Source organism: Canis lupus, chromosome 19 (assembly GCF_003254725.2).
Source record: "Canis lupus dingo isolate Sandy chromosome 19, ASM325472v2, whole genome shotgun sequence".
Taxonomy (NCBI): Eukaryota; Metazoa; Chordata; class Mammalia; order Carnivora; family Canidae; genus Canis; species Canis lupus.
In genome coordinates this window covers 35,924,192-35,943,814 of record NC_064261.1, presented here as the reverse complement: position 1 = coordinate 35,943,814, position 19,623 = coordinate 35,924,192, and the positions used below count along the sequence as shown (strand labels likewise).

Genomic DNA, 19,623 nt, shown 5'->3' with positions numbered 1-19,623 from the left:
TGTGAAACGTGGAGGAGAACACCGTGGTTAAACAAGAGCGGACACTGATCAAGTCCATTAATCAAAGTGCCTTTTAAATCTCTGCAAGTTGAGAACTGTAGCATCCAGGGATTTGATTAAAGAGGAAATATAAAATGGCAAAAGAGGTCCAGTAGCTGCCTGGGCAGGTCACATCTCAGAGCCCCTGATTAACAAGGCTTCCTATGGGATTTGTTTTCCAAGGGTCATTTTTTTTGGAGTTTATTTGCTAAGGAAGGGTAGGTTTATTAGCTAAGGAAATAAATGGGTTTATTTGCTAAGAAAAGCTCCAATATTTCCTTCTCTTTGGGTATTGGAAAATCACCAAACCCATATTACAGAAGGTTGTAAATCTCTTCAGGCCAGTATCTTATGTCTTTCCATATTTGGATTATTGTGACTCTCCTGATTTCCAAGTATCACAGGTAGGCCCCCTACCATCTAAGTGCAAAAATACAAGTGTGAAGAAAGGTAAGAAGACTCCAGAGTTCTTTTCTAAGTGTTTGCATCATGGATGAGAGAGAGATCCACAAAATATGGCAAGGCCTGGCTACCTTAGAGGCTATATAAGGTACAACAAGGACAAGTAGAAAGGGACTCTGAAATCTCTGGGGGCAGTGTTGAGGAGGGCTCCCAGGAAAGTTCTTAGGTGGGAGAGTTGCTGGGAGGCTGAGAACAGGGAGACCTAGTGAAAATAAATGCATGTTCAAGGATTAGAGGTGACAGAGGAAATGTGGCTTGCTTGGAACAGCAAATTTGGCAAGACTGAGTAAGAATGAGGTGTGGAGGTGTGGGCAGGCAAGCAGGAGTCCGATCATAAAGAGGATAATGGGAAGCAATCCCGGGGGTTTCAATGGGTAAAATGTGTTGATCTACATGTTGGAAAGACCATTCCTGGGGCAAAATGGACAATAATTGGGAGTAGGAAGAGATTTGAGTGAAGGAAGAAACTAGGAGCTAAGCTTTAATCTGGATGAAAATGGCTGAAGCAGGAGGGAAAGGGAACAGGAAAAGGAAATTTGTGACGTGTTCTAGAAACCTCTAGGACCAGTGTGAGTTAGGACAAATCCGGTAAGAAGCAAGACTTCAACTCAGTCCAAGATTGCTTTTGCTTTGCTTACAACACCTCAAGTAAGGAGTAAGAAGATGATATGCCATTGGTGACATACTACTGCCTCTCTTGCTTCTAGAGGGGTCCTGTATTTTGAAAGTTTTGGTAGTCGACCTCAGTGAGATGTCCACCAGGTTAGGGAGGCCAAGGGCTGTGGGTTTTGTGGCCTGGCCATATCAGTACCTATAAAGCCTCTGATAGTTCCACATGAAGCAAGCCACACTAAGCTCTGAATTCTGAGTCTTGAGATTTTGGATTGAGCAATTTCCCCTTTGCTCTGCCAGTGCTTCAGGGTCTGAACACCTCTTATATACTTTCTGTCTTTTTATGGGCAGGAGATGCTAAGGTTTCTGATACAAAATGAGTGCCTAGCCATTATCGGTTAAAGGAAAAAAAAGTCTAGGCCATCTGTTGTTAGTCTTTCAACCTGGAAAAATGGGTGGATGGATGGTCATGCCATGCATCTACCATAGTGGTGAATATGGTGAAGAAGCGGAATTGAAAAAGGATAGACACTTCAGGGCATGTGAGTTTGAACTGCTTGTGGGACTCAGGGGGAAATGTAGTTCTGGAATTGGAGTTTGAATCTTTTCGACATATTTGAGATAAAAAAAAAAGGATGGAAACCATCAATGTGTGTTATTATGGAGAGTGTGTAAGGCATCAGGACAGAGTCCTGGAAAACATCCGTGTGTAATTAAGAGGAGTGTTATGGAGTGTGTGTTGTACCCTGCTCCCTCATTCGTGTGTTGAAGGCCTAACCCCCAAAGTGATGATATTTGAAGGTGGAGCCTTTGGGAGGCAGTTTGTGTTATATAAGATCATACAAGATGGTATTAGTGGGTTTATAAGTAGTGGAAGAGAGAGATCTCTTTCCCTGCTTGCACGCACTGAGGAAAGGCCATGTGAAGAGAGGGAAAAGGTGCCATCTGCAAGCCAGGCAGAGAGCTCTCACCAGGAACTGAATTAGTCAGCACCCTGGGTTTGGACTTTTAGCCTCTAGAACTTGAGGAATAAAGGTCTGCTGTTTAAGCCATCCAGTCTATCATATTTTGTTTCAGCATTAGACTGAGATAGGAGCCTCTGGGGAAGAAAGCAAGGACTGATGGGATGCTAGAGGGAGAGCATGGAGAGGGCTTCGTGGGGTGAGCATCAGACGAGGAGAAGAGCTGGGAAACATCTGATCTGGAGGTGTTGGGTGGACTCTGTCAGGCTATTTTTGGCTTAAAGGTTAGTGTCATCCATGTGTGTGTGGTATATGGCAATTTGGGGTGGAATAAACCTTTTAATTTGATTGGGCCCATTCTGATCATCAACAAAATTTCAATTTTCATTTTGTGGCTTTTTTCATATTGCAGTGGTAACAGCTATTTATTACCCACTTATTTATTATAAGAAAAAATTTAGATTAAGATAAAGAAAAAAACACAGGGGCATCTGGGTGGCTCAGTGGTTGAGCATCTGCCTTTGGCTCAGGGTGTGATCTCAGGGTCCTGGGATCGAGTTCTGATTCAGGCTCCCCACAGGGAGCCTGCTTCTCCCTCTATGTCTCTGCCTCTCTCTCTCTGTGTCTCTCATAATAAATAAATAAAATCTTAAAAAAAAAGAAAAAAGAAAAAACACATAAAGAAGCTTGTATAAAATTGCTATCTTTCTGTAGAATCTCAGTCCAGTGTATGCCCTTCCTTGCCTCTTTACTCTTTTTTAAGTTTACGTTATATAATATTGTGTGAATACAATGGGAACATACTGCTTTGTAACTTGCCTTTTTCAACCTAATGAACTCATTCTATGGCAGTAAATATTTATCCATGGAATGATTTTGTAAATGGCTATACTCCATCTCCTATTGTTGGTTTGTATGTATGTATGTATGTATTTATTTATGAATTTTAAGTAAGCTCCACACTCAACATAAGGCTTGAACTCACAGCCTCAGTATCAAGAGTCACATGCTCTACCCACTGAGCCAGCCAGATGCCCCCTGTTGTTGGACATTTAGATTGCTTTTATAAATGATGGTGTAATGACTATCCTCATAAAATTAATGCACATTCTTAATTATTTCCTTTGGCTAACTTCCTTAAAGTAGAATTAAAAAGGCCAAAACATGTTCAAATTTTTAAGAAATCACAGCACTGTTCATCTGCCTGGGTACTGTATGTATGAAATATTGAAAAAATGTCTTTAAGTCAGAATTTGTTGACATTGACTAATCCATCACCATTCTATTATATAGTTCACTTTGCATATTTATATAACTTGAAAACTAAAAGGCTTATAGCAAATTCTGGTGGCAACTTTTAATTCTTTCACACTGAGAAAGTGGCTGGAACCTCAGACCAGTGGGACCAAGAGAACAGGCCAGGCCCTCTTTTAGACTACTTTGGATATTCTTCTGCTTATTGCATACTGCACTTAACTGTGTGAAATTCTTATTATTTACTTGTGTACTTGTCCAAAGTTCTGTTTTAAAGTGCTGAATTTATTGTAACTAATTTTTAAAAAATATGTTATTTCTTCCTAGTTGCCTGTTTTTCTACTGATGGGAAATGGCTGTATGAGATATGTCCCCTGACTTTCTAGGTAAAAGTAAGTTCTGTGAAGTGCTGAGTAGTTCTAGGAACCCTGATGGTCAAGGGTAATTTAAATCTGTTCTGTTGGGAAGAGTTCCTTTTAGGTGGTAGTCTGAGCTGAAAACAGATCCTTTATTGAGCTGTACTGCAGTGATTTCTCATGGAGAGCTCAGTGCATGGCTGCTCCTTTACTCCTTCACACAGTGAACACTTATCAAGCGTCTGCTGCATGCCAGGCACCGTTTGATGACACTAGTGAGCAAAGCAGACAACACCTCTGTCCACGAGGCTTCCATTCTTGTGGGAGAATTCTGACATAGGGTAAATTAAAAATATCACATAATTTTAAATGTCATGGTGGCAGAAGAAATTGATACAATAAGTGTAGCTGGGGTAATGGTGGCGGGAATGCATCATTGGATTGGGTGAGGAAGTGATGTTTGAGCTGAGAATTGAATAATGAGAAGGAGTGAGCCTCAGGAAGATCTGGGGGAAGAGTGATGAGTGGAGAACATAAGTGCAAAACTCTCCCCGGGACAAGGTTGGTATGTTTGAGCCACAGAAAGAAAGTGTCAGAGTGAGTGCACAGTGCACAGTGGGTGGTCAGAGATGAACTGAGGGTCAGGCGAGGAGTGGTGATGTGGACCCTTGCAGGTTATGGTAAGGAAATCAGATACTTCCAAAGTGTGTTGAGAAGCAGGAGAATGGCATGTTTATTTTACATTTACCAAGATTGTGGGAAATCTACATGGTAGCAGAGAGTCCTCTTGTCATGGAGTAAATAAAGAGTTTCTGGAAAGAAGGAATACTAAACTGTGTTAAGTTCTTCTAAGAGGCTAAGATGAGGACAGGAAAAACATTCTTTGGGTTTAGTAAGATGGAGGCCATTAAGGACTTAGATAAGAGACTCTTCATTGTAGAGCTTGGGATGGAAAACTGATCAGAATGCGCTGAAGAGAGAAAGGTGCCCGGGACAGTGCCTGGGAGTGGCCACGAGAGGTAAGACTAGAGGATTCAAAGGGGATCAGGGGAAAGTTTATGTACTGAGTGGGATAACCTTCACTTCTTGCCTTTCCCAGCAACCAGAAAGCTGGCAGCCGTCAGTGAGAAGGCCCTGAGGTGGGAGGACTTCTGCCTGGAGAAACTATCTAGTGTAAGATAGAATAATGCCAAATGCTGACATCCAGGAACCACAACAAAGGAGACTCAGTGAGCTCACTACAGTGAGCTCAGTTAGCATACTACATTCTGACACTTAGCTTCCAGTCATGTTTTAGTGCCTTGTTTTTAGATGTGAACAGAGAGCCAACAAATAATATATACTTAGAAGAATCCTTTATGATGAAACAGAGAGAACAAAGAAACAAAAGGGGGGGGGAGGGGGGGAAGAACCCAGAGAAGTTAGGTAATGTGGAGATCAGACAAAAACTTCCAAAACCTGTAATTAATACCTTCAATGACATAAGAGAAGATTTTACATTCATGAAAAACAATAAGATATTATAATGAAGGAATATTCAGAGAAAAAGATAGAAGGTTGAGATGTAAAATGTGCTAAAAGAATTGGTGCAATAAAGTTAAGGAAATCTTTCAGAACATAAAATATAACACAAATATGGGGGGGAAGCTAAAAAATTCATACTACTGTGATAAAATAAAAGCTAAAAGAAAATAAAAATTTAGCTGTTTAACAAAACCAAGATTTTAAACTGTAATAAAACAGAAAAGTTTAAGTGCTAGATATCAAATGAAATGAAAAAGAGACATTTATTGACATAGTTATAATTAAGTGGAAAAATGCATTTTAAAGAATATTGGTTTGTTTTTAAAATTATATTTATGCAAAACAAAGTCCAGAGGATATACATCAAAATAAGTATTTCACTGGGTTGTGAGATTATATTACTATGCAATAACTAACAATTATATTGTTATGTTAGTTAGGATAGGCTGAACCATTGTAACAAATAGACCCTAATAGTCAATGGCTCAAACTTTTATTTTTATTTTTTTAAGCTTTTATTTATCCATGAGAGACACACAGAGAAAGGCAGAGACATAGGAGAGGGAGAAGCAGGCTCCCTGTGAAGAGCCTGAATCGGGACTTGATCCCAGGATCTTAGGATCACGCCATGAGCCAAAGGCAGACACTCAACCAATGAGCCACACAGGTACCCTGGCTCAAACTTTTAAAACAGCTTTATTGAGATATGATCCACACACTATCTAGTTATTTTATTTAAAATACACAATTCAAGGTTTTTTAGTATATTTGCAGATATGTATAGCCACCATTATGGTGAATTTTTAGAGCAATTCATCACCTCATACAGAAACCCCACCCCCTTTAGCTATCTGTCATTCCTTTATTCCCACATTGCTAAACTCCCAACCATAGCAACCACTGATCTACTTGTTATCTCTGTAGATGTCCCTATTCTTGACATTTAGTATGAATTGAATCATAGACTATATGGGCTTTTGTGACTTCTTTCACTTAGCATAATGTTTTCAAGTTTGGCACATCATATGGTATGTATTAGTACTTCTTTCTTTTTATTGGCTGAATCCATTGTAGAGATTTACCTCATTTTGTTTATCCATTCATCAGTTGATGGACAGGTGGGTTGTTTTCACCCTTGCCTGTTACGATGTACTGTAAACATTCAAGTATAATTTTTGTATGAACATATATTTTAACTTACCTTGGGTGTATATATCTAGAAGTGGAACTGGTTGGTCATATTGATTGTTCAAGGAATTGCCAAATTGTTTATTATTCTAAAGTGGCTGCATCATTTTAAATTCCCACCAACTGTATATGAACATTTCAATTTTTCCATATCCTCTGCAATTTGTTCATTTTCTTCTCATGTTGCTTATCTTTGTTGTCATGTCCAAGGCTCCTTTGCCAAAACCAGGTCATGAATGAATATTTATCTCTGTTTCCTTCTGAAATTTTAATATTTTAGTTCTTACATTAAGGTCTTTGATTCATTTGTGTTTATTTTTGTATATGGTAGGAAGTAAAAGTTCAGTTCCATTCTTTTGCATGTGGCTATCCAGTTGTTTCAGTGCCATTTGTTGAAAAGACTGTTCTTTCTCTTTTGAATGGTCATGGCACTCTTGTGGAAAACAATTGACCATTGATGTATAGGTTTATTTCTGGACTCCCAATTCTATTCCATTGATTTACACGTCTAATCTTGTGTGGGTACCAATGTGTCTTGATTACCATTGCTTTGTTTAAGTTTCAAAATTGGGAAGTATAATCCCTCCTATTTGTTCTTTTTCTGGATTTTATTAACTATTCTGCGTTCCTTGCAATTCCATATGAATTTAGAAAAGGCTTGTCAATTTCTACAATGAAGTCAGCTAGGATTCTGATGGATACTGCTTTGAATTTGTGGATTGGTTTGGAGATGATTACCATCTTTTAAAATTTAACTTAACTTTATTATTTTTATTATTTATTGAAGCATAGTTGACACACAATATTACATGGGATGATTGCCATCTTAATATAATGTTGTGCCTTTTGATCCATAAACATGGCATGTTTATTTATTTAGTTCTTTAATTTTTCAATAATGTATTATAGTTTTCAGCATATAAATTTTACACTTTTTTTGTTAAATTTATTCCTAAGTATTATATTCTTTTTAATAGTGCACTTCATAATTTTATCTTTGGATAATTTATTACAAATGTATAAACATACAATTGATTTTTATATATTGATGTTGTATCTTACTTTGCCAAGCTCATTTATTCATTCTAATAGTTTTTTTTAGTAGATTCACTAGGGCTTTCTTTTAAAATTTTCTTAGAAGATGTTATTTATTAATTTGAGAGAGTGAGTAGGAGAGAGATAGAGTGTGAGTGCACAAGTCAGGGGGAGGGGCAAAGAGAGAGGGAGAAGCAGACTTCCCACTGAGCAGGGAGCCAGAAGCAGACTCCATCTCAGGACCCCAGATCATGGCCTGAGCTGAAGGCCGATGCTTAACGGACTCAGTCACCCAGGTGCCTCTCATTAGGATTTTCTGTATATAAGATCATGTCATCTGTGAATAGAGATAGTTTTACTTCCTCCTTTCCAATATGATTTCCTTTTATTTATTTTTCTTCATTAAGTACTATTATTGACTGAATGTTTATATCTTCCCCAAATTCATGTTTAAATCCTAATCCCTGAGGTGATGGTATTAGAAGGTAGGGCCTTTGGTAAGATGATCAAGTCTTGAATGCAGAGCCATATAAAAGAGACTCTATTGAGCTCCCTTGTCTCTTTTGGCATATCAGGATAGAGTGAGAAGACTGGTCATTGAACTAGAAAATATGTTCTTACCAGATAGAGAATCTGTTAGTGCCTTGCTTTTTGATTTCCCAGCTTCCAGGAATGTGAGAAAAAAATATTTGTTGTTTAATCTACCTAGTCTGTAGTATTTTTGTTACAGCAGCTCAAATGGGCTAATTTCTCCAGCTAGAACATTTAGTACAGTGTTGAATAAAAGTGGCAAGAATGAACTTCCTTTTTTTTTTTTTTTAAGATTTTTACTTATTTATTCATGACAGACACATACATACAGAGGCAGAAACACAGGCAGAGGGAGGAGCAGGCTCCACACAGGGAGCCTGACGTGGGACTTGAGCCCGGGTTCCCAGGATCACGCCCTGGGCTGAAGGCACTGCTAAACTGCTGAGCCACCGGGGCTACCCAATTGATTTTCCTGTTTTAAACCCAACCTTGCATCTCTGGGATAAATTCCATGTGGTCATTGCATATAACTTCCTTTGTACAATGCTGGATATGGTTTACTAGCATTTTGTTGAAGAGTTTTACATCCATATTCACAAGAAATATTGGTCTGGGCTTGCCTGCCTGCCTTCCTTCCTTCCTTCCTTCCTTCCTTCCTTCCTTCCTTCCCTTTCTTTCTCCTCCCCCCCTTTTTTGGTTCAGTTATCAAGGTAATAATGGCCTCACAAAATGAGTTGCAAGATGTTCTCTCCTATTCTGTTTTTTTGGATGAGTTTGTGAAGAATTGCTGTTAATTCTAATTTAACTTATTGGTAGGATTCAGTGGTACAGACATCAAGGCCTGGGGTTTTCTTTGTGGGTAATTTTTTTGATCAATAATTTAATCTCTTCATTTGTTTTAGGTCTAGATTGTTTACTTCTTCTTAAATCAGGTTAGGTAGTTTATATATTTGTAAGAATGTGTTCATTTTATCTAAGTTGTCTAATATATTAGCATCCATTATTCATACTATTCCCTTATAATCCTTCTTATTTCTGTAGGGTTGGTAATAATATTCCCTCTTTCATGTTTGATTCTACTAATTTGAGTCCCCTGTCTTTTTTAACTTATTGTACTTTTCAGCTCCAAAATTTTCATTTTTTAATAATTTCTTTTTATTGATATTCTATATTTGATGCAAAATTGTTATTAAACCATCCTTTACAATTCTTTAATCATGCTTTCCAATAGTTCTGTGAATGTGTTTATAATGGCTACCTTGAAACCTTCTTTCTGTTAAATCTGTTGTCTGTTCACTCTGACAAGTAGTTTCTGTTGCCTGTTATTGGTCATACTTTCCTATTTCTTTGCATTCCTTGCAATTTTTTAAAATAGAAAACTCACATTTAAGATAATATGTAGCAGCAACTCTGGGTATTGGTCTTCTTTCCCCCAACACTGCCTAGGCTTGTTTACTGTTATTTGCTTGTTTAGTTGTTTTCACTGGCTGGATTATTTTAGTGAAGTCTGTTCCCTGCCTTTCTCTACAGTATTAATCCCCTGATGTTGCTCCTCACATTAGGATGACACCACATGGCAGTGGTAACTGTTAAAGCTTTCTTCTACTTCTTCCATACACAGCTATTAAACTCCACTAATTGCCATCTGATTGCTCTAGGGTTTTAACAGTACTCTGGAGTATATATTCCTCTGCAAACTAATCCAATTACATTGTGGTTCTTTTGTAGGAATGATTTTTGTGGTTAGTATTTGATGTTTGTTCGGATCCCAAGAAGGCTCCTCCTAGCTGAATTATTCTTCATTTCTCTCCTGTAGTAGCCAGCCTATGGTCTAGGGTGTATCTTCATCAATCCATGAAGCTTCTTCCAATTGCCTTTCACTACAATTCTCATTATTCTTGAGAGCATACTTAGGTTTGAACTCCTACACACTCTGTTGCAAATGAAATCAGTTCTTTTGGAAAGAGATTAGGAGCTATCTGTTTTATGATCTGCTTCTTTCCCTAAACAAAAATCTCTGAGTTAGGACTCTGGAGGCTGAGAGTAGGGATAGTGGTGAGCTTCTTTGAAGGATATCCCCACTGTAGGACCTAACACTGTTAAGGGACACCAGCCTGGATTCCTCTGAGCTTGCCTCTCCTGGTGTGGAACCACTGATCCATGAATCAAAGAAAGGACTATCAGCATCCTACTATTCTCAGTGTGTCACACCCAAGGTAGAGAGTCTCCCATCTATGAGTAGGAGTTGGTGGAAGAAGAGAATCTCCACTCTTAATCACACTTGCCCAAAACTTAGCTTTGGTAATAAGGTACTGAGGATGGAATAAGAAACACAGATATCCTGTAGGAGGATATCCTACTCCCAAGTAGGAGCCCTGGGCTCTTGAAGCAGTCTGGGGTGGAGTCTCCAAATGTGAGCTGGTAGGAAAGAGAAGAAGGAACAGTATTGGCTCAGATACTATAGATTCTCATCTTTCTTCCTGAATTTTAATGGATTTTCTTGATTAGGTGCTTCTTCTTTTGCTTTTTACCTTTAGGACCATTACCAAAGGCTTTGAATAACTGTTTTCTTAAAAAATAATTTTCACCAGTTTCACCGGGAAGTTAAGTCCATGGCATTTCTTAATGCTGGAAATCAATTTCTTAATGGCTCAAACTTAATGGAGGCTTATTTCATCATCTTGGAGTAGTCTAGGGTAGACTTCAAGGTTAGCAGATGGTCTCTCTCCACAAAGTCCTTCTAGGACCGAGACTAATATTGACTCTGCCGTTTAAAAAAAACCTGGCTTTCTCAGTTGCTCTGGTTTTTGCTATTCAGTCTTCCAGGGAGAGGAAAGAACATAGAGGGGTATGCAGGAGGGTTTGTGGCCCATGCCAATAAGTAGGATATAGCACTTCCACTCACACTATGAGACTGTCTTACTCACCAGTGGAATATAAGTGTTCCTTTGAACTACAACAGAGGCTGCGAAATATAGTTTACCATGTGCTTAGCAGTTTCCCACATAAATACTTTTAATTTTCTTGTAGTTTATCTATATTTTCTAATTTTCCACAATGATTTTATATTTAGTGCAATATAAATATAAATAGAGGATAGACAGTGAGAAACTAGAGACAAGGAGTACATAAACAATCCCTTCTGAGAAGTTTTGCAGGTGTCATTTCTGGAGGGGGAAACTAGGTTAATAGAAGATAATTAAACATAGAGATTCGAGCATATTCTTGTAAGCTAAGAATTATCCAAGAGAAAGGAAACAATTAATAATGAGTACTTGAGTTGACTCTCCTTAAAGACTATATAGAATCTCTTTCTCACTTGAGAGAGGAGATAAAAGAAAAAAGAGAAAAGTTTGAAAATGATTGCCCATGCTAATTCCACTCATTAGAGGGGAAGTTTCAGGATTTCAAAGCTTTCCCTAGAAAACCTGTAGGCAGAAAGAAACAGTGTTTATTGAGCTTAAGAAAGTTAACAAATTGTGAAAATTTCCAAAGCTAATTGTTGTTGTTTTTCTAAAAAATTCCTTTGATATGCTGAGAGTTTTAATTAGAGTCATTGAATATAGAAATTCTTAGGTTGCAAGGAACACCAAAACCACCCACTGATATGCTGATGTGCTGTACCTTAACCATATCATGGAAAATGAGACCATCATGCAACGGGGCTGTTTCACAAACTTTCATGGAACTTACTACAATATGAGGTGATCTTTTGAAAAATTTTATCAGCCATAAAAAGGAAGTACTATCCGAGCATATAAAAGGAAGGATTAATTCTCACTGAGAGAATTGGGATCAGCTTCAGAGAGGAAGTGGCATTTGAGAAAATTCTGAAAGGACAGTAGGATTTTTTTACAAAGTCCTTGAGGAAAACGCATCATGGACTGAAAGTGACAATATGGATTGAAAACAGAGCACAGGATACAGGAGGAGCTAGAAATTGGCTTGACTGGGCTATGAACATAAAGAGGCTCAGTGGAAGGTAAGTCCAGGGAGGGAGGTGACAGCCAGCATGGAGGATCACAAATACCAGCTTGAGGACTTGTAATTTCTGTTCTTGGTTCTGATCAGTGTTTTAAAAAAATTATCTATTAATAATGTGGAAGGAAGAGCGAGGAGGGGAGAAATACTGGCAGCAGATTAAAAGGAGGTGACTGGCATGGTGTTTTCAAGAGGGGATACGTTGACTAGAGCCAGCATAGAGAGATGTGGGAGACATATTGAGACTCCCCTGGAGTGTGAAGAGGAATTTTTACAACTTCCGGAGTGAATGAGGTGGTGATCACAGGTGTGCAGGGCTCTTTGACCCTTCCCCACATGGGAAACAGAGAAAGTTTGAGGTAGATGCCATTTTAGGAGCCAACATATGGATTCTCTCTCTCTGTAGAACAACATTCTTGCACACTTTCAAGGGAAACTAATTCTTCATGTAAAGTTTCATCATAGATTTATCAAGAAGGCGTTGACAAAGTTGTGGCATAAATTGTTCTTCAACTGCCAAATGTTCCTGCCAACAAATCACTAAGGATTCTCTGAGATTTGCAGGTGTGGCATTATTGATTTTGTGCCCAACCTTGAGTGCACTGAACTAAGTCTTCCATGTGGCTGAAGCCCTGCCCCATCCAATCACCTCACTTGCATCTGGAATGTTCTATACTTTACTGGGATTAAGCCATAGAGGTCCTCATAGGCAAACACTCTGGGTGTACCCCAGAGACCTGCCTTACCTGCTCTGGCTGGCTGATGCTTGGCATTTTGCTCCAGGCAGTCCTCTTTATGAATCTGTTATCGGCATCCTCACTTTCCCAACCATGCAGTCTTTCCTTCATTTATTGGCTCATATTCATCTAGCAAGACTTTGCTGGGCACTTACAGGCTCTCTGCCTCACTGGGTAATCTGTCCAGCAGTGAATCTCACAGGCATGGACTTGGTGGGGAAGACTGGGAATTGTAAAAGTCTATGAAGCCAGCTCCGATGGGAGTGATGCACAGGTGCTAAGGGAACACACAGGAGATGCATCAGGAACACTTCCAGGAGGAAATGGCCAGGTGAGAACTTCAATCATCTTCGATGAGTTCCCCTCCCACAGTGTCACCACATACAATGCAGTATAATACAATACACTCTGCTGAGTTTCTCCTACAGCCTTGGACAGATCAGTTCTTTCCTTTCCATATCTTCCCATAAAGGAACATTTATAATAGCTTCTCTGGGAGGCAGACTCTTGTAGTTGCCAGGCAGACCTGGCTTGCCAGCCCTGTGGCCTGGAGCAAGTTATTAAAGCCCTTGTGGTCTCAGTCTCTTCAACTAAACAATGGGGACGTCAATGCCTTCCCCATAAATCTATGATGAAGAACAAATAAGATAATATTTTAAAAATAGCCCCAGGCCTGGCACTTTAAAGATAATCATTCCAGTCTCTTTCCTGTGCTTGTAATTTCTCCCTTTGTTTAATATACTCTGCTCTCAGCTGCTAAATTCATCTTCCCCAAACTTTAATCTTATCTCTCTCTGGCTTGAACATTTTCAGATTCCCATAGCCTGTGGAATAAAGTTTGTACTGATAGGAAAGAGATGCGTACTCTCAGAGATCAATGAAGAAAGTGTAAGGAAGAACAGCTCAAAAGCACAGAGCAGGGACCCAGAGCATGTAAGCCATTGAGCATCTGGACTGTTCCTTGAGGAGGTGATCTTGAGCTGAGATATGAAGGATGAATAGGAGTTTACTAGGCATAAGGAAGGATGGAGGGAAGAACATTCTAGATAAGGGCCCTTGAGGAGGAGGCAGAGAAGAAAGAAGAGGGTGGGGAAGAGGTAAAAAAGGATGGGATAGAGGAGGAGGAGGATGTGGGAGTAGCCAGTATTGTTGGAGTGCAGAGAGCAGCAGGGAGGGATAAGAGGAACCAGAGCTGGGGGATCCATGGGTGGCTCAGGGGTTTGGCGCCTGCCTTTGGTCCAGGGCGCGATCCTGGAGTCCGGGGATCGAGTCTTGTGTTGGGCTCCCGGCATGGAGCCTGCTTCTCCCTCCTCCTGTCTCTCTCTCTCTCTCTCTCTGTCTGTCTATCATAAATAAATAAGTAAACAAATCTTTTTTTTCTCTTTTTTTTTTTTTTAAAAAAAAAGAGGAACCAGAGCTGTTCAGGACAGAGCCTGGTAGGCCATGCAGTTGTCTAACAATTATATATAAGCAATGGGAGCTGTGGGAAGATTTTTAAGCTATAACTTATTTTCACATCAATTTCTTTTGTTTGGAAGGGCCACCTCTCTATTTTTTATGGTAAACTCCATAGATGCTCAAGGACTATGATTAATGAAACAAATGCAATTATAATTGTAGAGATAGAAGAAAAGAATCCTGGTAGTTGAATTTTCTGGTTATTTGGGTGAGAGTGAACTGAGGCTTCACTGTACTTCATCATCCACAGAGTGTCTAGGGACTTCTGCCAAGTTAGAGTTGAGTTGATTCAGCTCTCTAGGAGACTGACAGACCCATATTCCCCCAGAGAAAGAAAACTCACACTACCCAAGAGACCTAGACAAAGGGGAATTAAGCTCGCTTGAACTTGAGCCTAGGGACCAGAGAGCTGATGGCAGATTCTTGGGTCTCCATGGAAACGGGAAGATTCTGGAAAAGTTTTCTTCTTGAAGGGAAAGGCAGTATTGGCTGCTTCCTTTCCTCTGGACACCTTCAGCATGCATGATTCATAAAGCATCTGTCTGTAGATTCGCTCCAGACAGGGGGCCACTTTGTACCATTTCTGACCCCTATGCTCCCATCTGACCCTCCTTCAGAGCTCTCAGGCACTCCTGTACCCAGTGTGTCCAGCTGTCCCACACACACAGTGAGGCTCAGTCACAGGAGACAAGAGTCACAGAACGCAGTCATGTGTCTGGTTCATCCTCTTATCTCAGGGCCTCAGATAGTATCTTACTCAAAGAGAAAGCTCAACACATTTTTAGCAAAAAAAAAAAAAAAAAAATTGTGTGAAGAGTAGGAGGAAATGATACCCAAGTTCCCAGGTGGCCCTCTTTCTTAGAGCTGAGAAACAGAAACGCATAGCTCAGTCTTCTCAAATATTAAGTGCATACAATTAACCAGAGATTTTGTTCTGATTCAATAAGCTTAGGATGCAACTGTATGTTCTACATTTCTAACAAGCTCCCAGGTGTTGCTCATGCTGCTGGTCCTTGGCTTACCCAAGGAAATAAACAGAACAACTGACTAAACAGCCAAATTTTGAGAAAGGGCAATTGTCACAACACTTTATAAATTAGTAGCCATCCCAGCTCACCTATGGATAAGTGTACAGGCTCAAGTTCATACGCATAAGGTTCAGAGTAGTTTTGGAATATTCATTTCATTTACACCTGTGGTCATAATTGGGCATACATACCAACCATATTATTAAAACTCATGTCAACACCAAAGAGATCAGTGGGGAGGTCAATAGCAATTTATGGCATATAATTCCAAGTGGTTTTGTAATTATTTCAGAAATATTGAATAGTTATGGGGTTTTCGTTTGTTTTTGGCTATAACTTCCTTCATTCAACAAGCATTTGTGGAGGGTTGACCATGGATAGATCCTCTCTCAGGGCACTGGAAGGCACTCCTCAGGTCCTCTTTGAGCTCCTAGTCTAGTAGATGAGACAGAAAGAAAACAATAATGACAGTACAATATGAGAATTGTCCTTCCAGTGCTATACAACAGAAATATACCATGAGCCACAAAAGCAACTTAAAATTTTCTAGTAGTCACTTAAAAAAAGTAAGACAAACAGTTGTAATTAATGTTAATAGTTTATTTACTGAGCCCAATATATCCAAAATAGTCTCATTTCGATATATAATCCATATAGAGAGATACTAAATATTTTACTATGTGTCATACTATATCATCAAAATTAGGTCTGCATTTTGCCCTTATAATTTATCTCAGGTTGGACTAGCCACATTTCAGGGCCCTCAAGCCACATTTGATAGTACATGTCTTTGTAGAGGGACAGTGAGAAACTTCTCCACTGTAGAAACTGGGGGGCGTCAGGGAAGGGGATAATCAACTCTACTGCAGGCTAAGAGTGGCGAGTAACATCTGGAAGGGCACAGAGGAAGTATGAGGTGTGGGAAGCTGGATCTGCCATCTGGCCCAAGACAGAGGTGTGACAGGTGAGCAGCTGCCCTGGTGATGGTTGGATGGGCAGGCACAGTGTTTAGAAAGGGGGCTCAGGCAGGAACTCGGGAACTCTGTGGTTGTGTGGTACTCAGCTTTTCTCTCAGGCTAGTCATTGGGTGTCAGGCAGTGGCATGAATGGGGTGATGATTTTGGTTTCATCTTCTATCTGAATGGATCTTGTTCTCAATGAGTACTGAGCCTGGGATGGATCTAAACCTCAGGGTATTTATTCCCTGAAGTCACTGTCTTCTGTGCTGGGGAATCTCATTCCTGGGAGGCAGGTTTAGAGTGGCCATGTCCTGCTGCCATACCTGAGGGTCATTAATTCTGATCCGACTCAGGGATGAGATTGACCAGGCACTGTGCTAGGACCTTTACAGGCCCATTTTACCGATGTGGACACTGAGGGCTCTGGGAGGTTAAGGCAACTGTCCAAGGTGTAACAAGTGATTAAGTGATAGAACCAGGATGGAAACTGAGGCATGTAAGACTATTCGTGCTTTCTCCACAGCACACTGCCCCAAGCATGAAAATCCCAGTATAATACACTCCCCTGGGATTTGCATTTTCAACTTTATAATGAATCAGCCAGCACTTATTTAATACTGTCTGATGGGAAGGAATGCTATAGTAAGTGTGTAGGACATGGTTTCTTCCTCAGTTACTTATGTTCTTAGAAGGACAACACACAAAGGCATCTGGCCAGTGAATAAACTGTGAAACAGAAAAAAAAAAACACAGTAATTTTAGGAGAAATTTGTGAGGTTAGACATATTCAGTTAGCATTTAAAATCATGAAAGCAAAAAAAAAAAAAATCATGAAAGCTTTAGCTATGGATAAAGAAATATTGACCAGCTATGTGGAAGTGGGTAGGACATATTTTGGGTTGGGGACAGGGTAGCTTTGCCAGATTTCCTGAAATCATACTTCTAATTGGCCTGAGATTAAAGTCTTTTTTATTGTTTTCTAGACTTTTCAGGCCACAGAATTGGCCGAGGCGGCAGATAAGGATGGTGATGTCCCTAAGCTCATAGAAGGCAGGTTCTCAGACTGATGCAAACATCAGGGTATCGAGGTGTCCATCAGGAGACACCTGGTACAGTGGGAAAAACAAAGATCCTGGAGACTAAAGTCCGCAGCCTTTCACCCCACCTCAAGATCTGTGGCCATGTTGCTTGATGTCTCTGAATTTCACTCTCTTCCAGGACTGTCTTGAGAATTTAAAGAAGTAAGTAACACATAAAGTGTCTCTGAAGATTCTGGACCTATTTTAATTTTTTAAAATCTTTCCTTTACACCTAATACTCTAATTAGCCTTTGAGATCCTCACTTAATAAAAACAAGCAGAATTAATTCAAGCAATTTTGCTACAACCATTCATAAGTAGATCCATATGACACACGCTATTTGTTGACCACTTAAAAAGTCATTCCTACCCCCCTTTCTCCCAATAGGCTCCTGGTCTAGGGGCCAGAGTACCAAATACTTGCTAGTAGAGGCCAAGCAAGACAGTTCCTTCCCATTCATTATTGCATCCTGCCACGCATTATTAAGCAGACAGTATATGGCCATCTGACATGTGCCAAACACTGTTCTGGTCACTGGAGGAGAGAGTTAGAAAAAACATGTATATATATTAGATAATGCTGTGCAAAAACAGTAAAATAAAACACAGGAATGAAGAAAGGAAGCTGGAGTTATGAATAGGGTGGTCAGGCAAGGTGTCACAGCAAAGTTGCAATGTGTCCAAACCTGAAGGAGGTGAGGGAACCAGCCATATAGGGATAGAGGGGTAAACCATGCCAAGTGGAGGGAACAACAGATGCAAAAGCCCTAATGGAGATGAGAGAGGACCTGGCCTTCTTACAATAGTGGGAGCCAGTGTGGCTGGAATGGAATGGGCAAGGACTGTGTAGTCAGGGAGGGAATCAGAGTGGAAAGAAGATAGCCAGATCACATAGGCCTGCTAAGCCCCTCTGTGGAGTTTGGAGTCGACCCTTGAATGTACTGGCAAGCTATTGGGGCTTGAAGCAGAGGAGCGCCGTTTTTGATTCCTACTTTAATGTGCTCACTTTGCTTGCTATATTGAGAAAGGACACAATGGGTCAAGGGGAAGAAGGTGGTGACAAACTGCAAGGCAATGGGATGATATAATGGCGACTTGGACCAGGGTGACAGTGGAGGGATGTGGAGATCAGCTGGAGACTTGTGGAAAAGGTTTTGATTTACTAATAAAAAGAGACAGACCATGCTAAACTGATTCTTCTCCCTTTACTCTTCTTTATGGATATTACGACCTGACTTGTAACATCTATCTTTGGTCAAAAAACATGGTGAGATGTTGACCAGGGGCATTGTCAATCTCCACCAACCAAGATCAGTGACTGTTCATCTCGAGATTTCTTGTACTGTGAATAAACAAACCTCTTTGGCTTGCAGCTGAATGCATCTCCAGGGACATGGTATCCTCCAGGATGTCCTTCGCTCAGACCTCTTCATCAGGAGCCCAGTGACTTGAGAGGCCAGGCTCCAAATGGCTCCAAGGAGGCTAAGATCCCCTGTGTGATTGCAGGAGGAAAAGAGATTTGAAACATATTCTCTTCTAATCCTCCTTCATCTGAACTAATTTCCAAATGGACAAAGTAATCAATTCAAGCTTATTCGAAGGGCTGAATGAGTGGCTGGAACAATTCTCCAAACTATGATTTCCATTGAATAATTGAAATTATGCTAGGGCATGGAGATTTTTCAACAAATAAAATATGTCTGAAAATCTATTAAAGATACGTCTGCAAGAGTCATTTGCAAAAGCCCAACTCAGCAATAAAAAATAAATTACATTTCCATTCTTGTCATCATTCCCTTTGGGAAAGAGCATATTACTACCACTTCGTGGACAAATGGAACCAGTGTGTTTTGGAATGAAGGGTGCGACAAGTTCTAAACCACGAGGTTTAGACATATAGGTGATGATTCTACCCTGGGAAGTGAATAGGGAAAAATTTCCCTGGCTTCATGTTGCTCAGATAATATATCTGCTGTTTTGTCTCATCTGTGGGTGTTTTTGGAATCAGAGTTTTCCATCTGTGACTTTGAGTGACAGACAACTTTACTCAGAGATTTTGAAGCTCATTCAGGTCATTTGGACCAGCTCTATAGGGATCAAAGAGCTCACTAGAATCCCTTATTTCTATTTTCATCTCACCCTGAGCACAGGGCTCAGAGGAGAAAGTCCCCTCAAAGGTAGGTTAGAAAGTTGACCAAGGGAATGTGATTTTTGAACTATAAATTGAAAGACCTTCTGAGTAATTTTTTCTGGTGTGATGCAGCTCTGCCAGTTGGCTTCAAAAGCTGGTTGGGGTTGTGTTTCCATCCCTCTCCTATACCCTCTCTATTGGTTCAGAGAGCTTGCTGGACACCTCTTTAATTTAAGATCATGTAGCTTAAAGACACAATCCTTTTGCCTATTTCTTCTTTCTCCTCT

General features: G+C 40.0%; 1 long non-coding RNA gene across 3 annotated transcripts in view; it reads left to right on the top strand.

Moving 5' to 3' along the window:
* The window catches only part of LOC112648434 (uncharacterized), a 111,489-nt gene that overhangs the window by 8,621 nt on the left and 83,245 nt on the right, over nucleotides 1–19,623 (top strand). For all 3 annotated transcript variants that reach the window (XR_007403927.1, XR_007403925.1, XR_007403926.1), the window contains 2 exons: nucleotides 3,657–4,858; nucleotides 17,110–17,367. This is a non-coding gene — a long non-coding RNA (uncharacterized LOC112648434). The remainder of the gene's footprint in view (nucleotides 1–3,656; nucleotides 4,859–17,109; nucleotides 17,368–19,623) is intronic.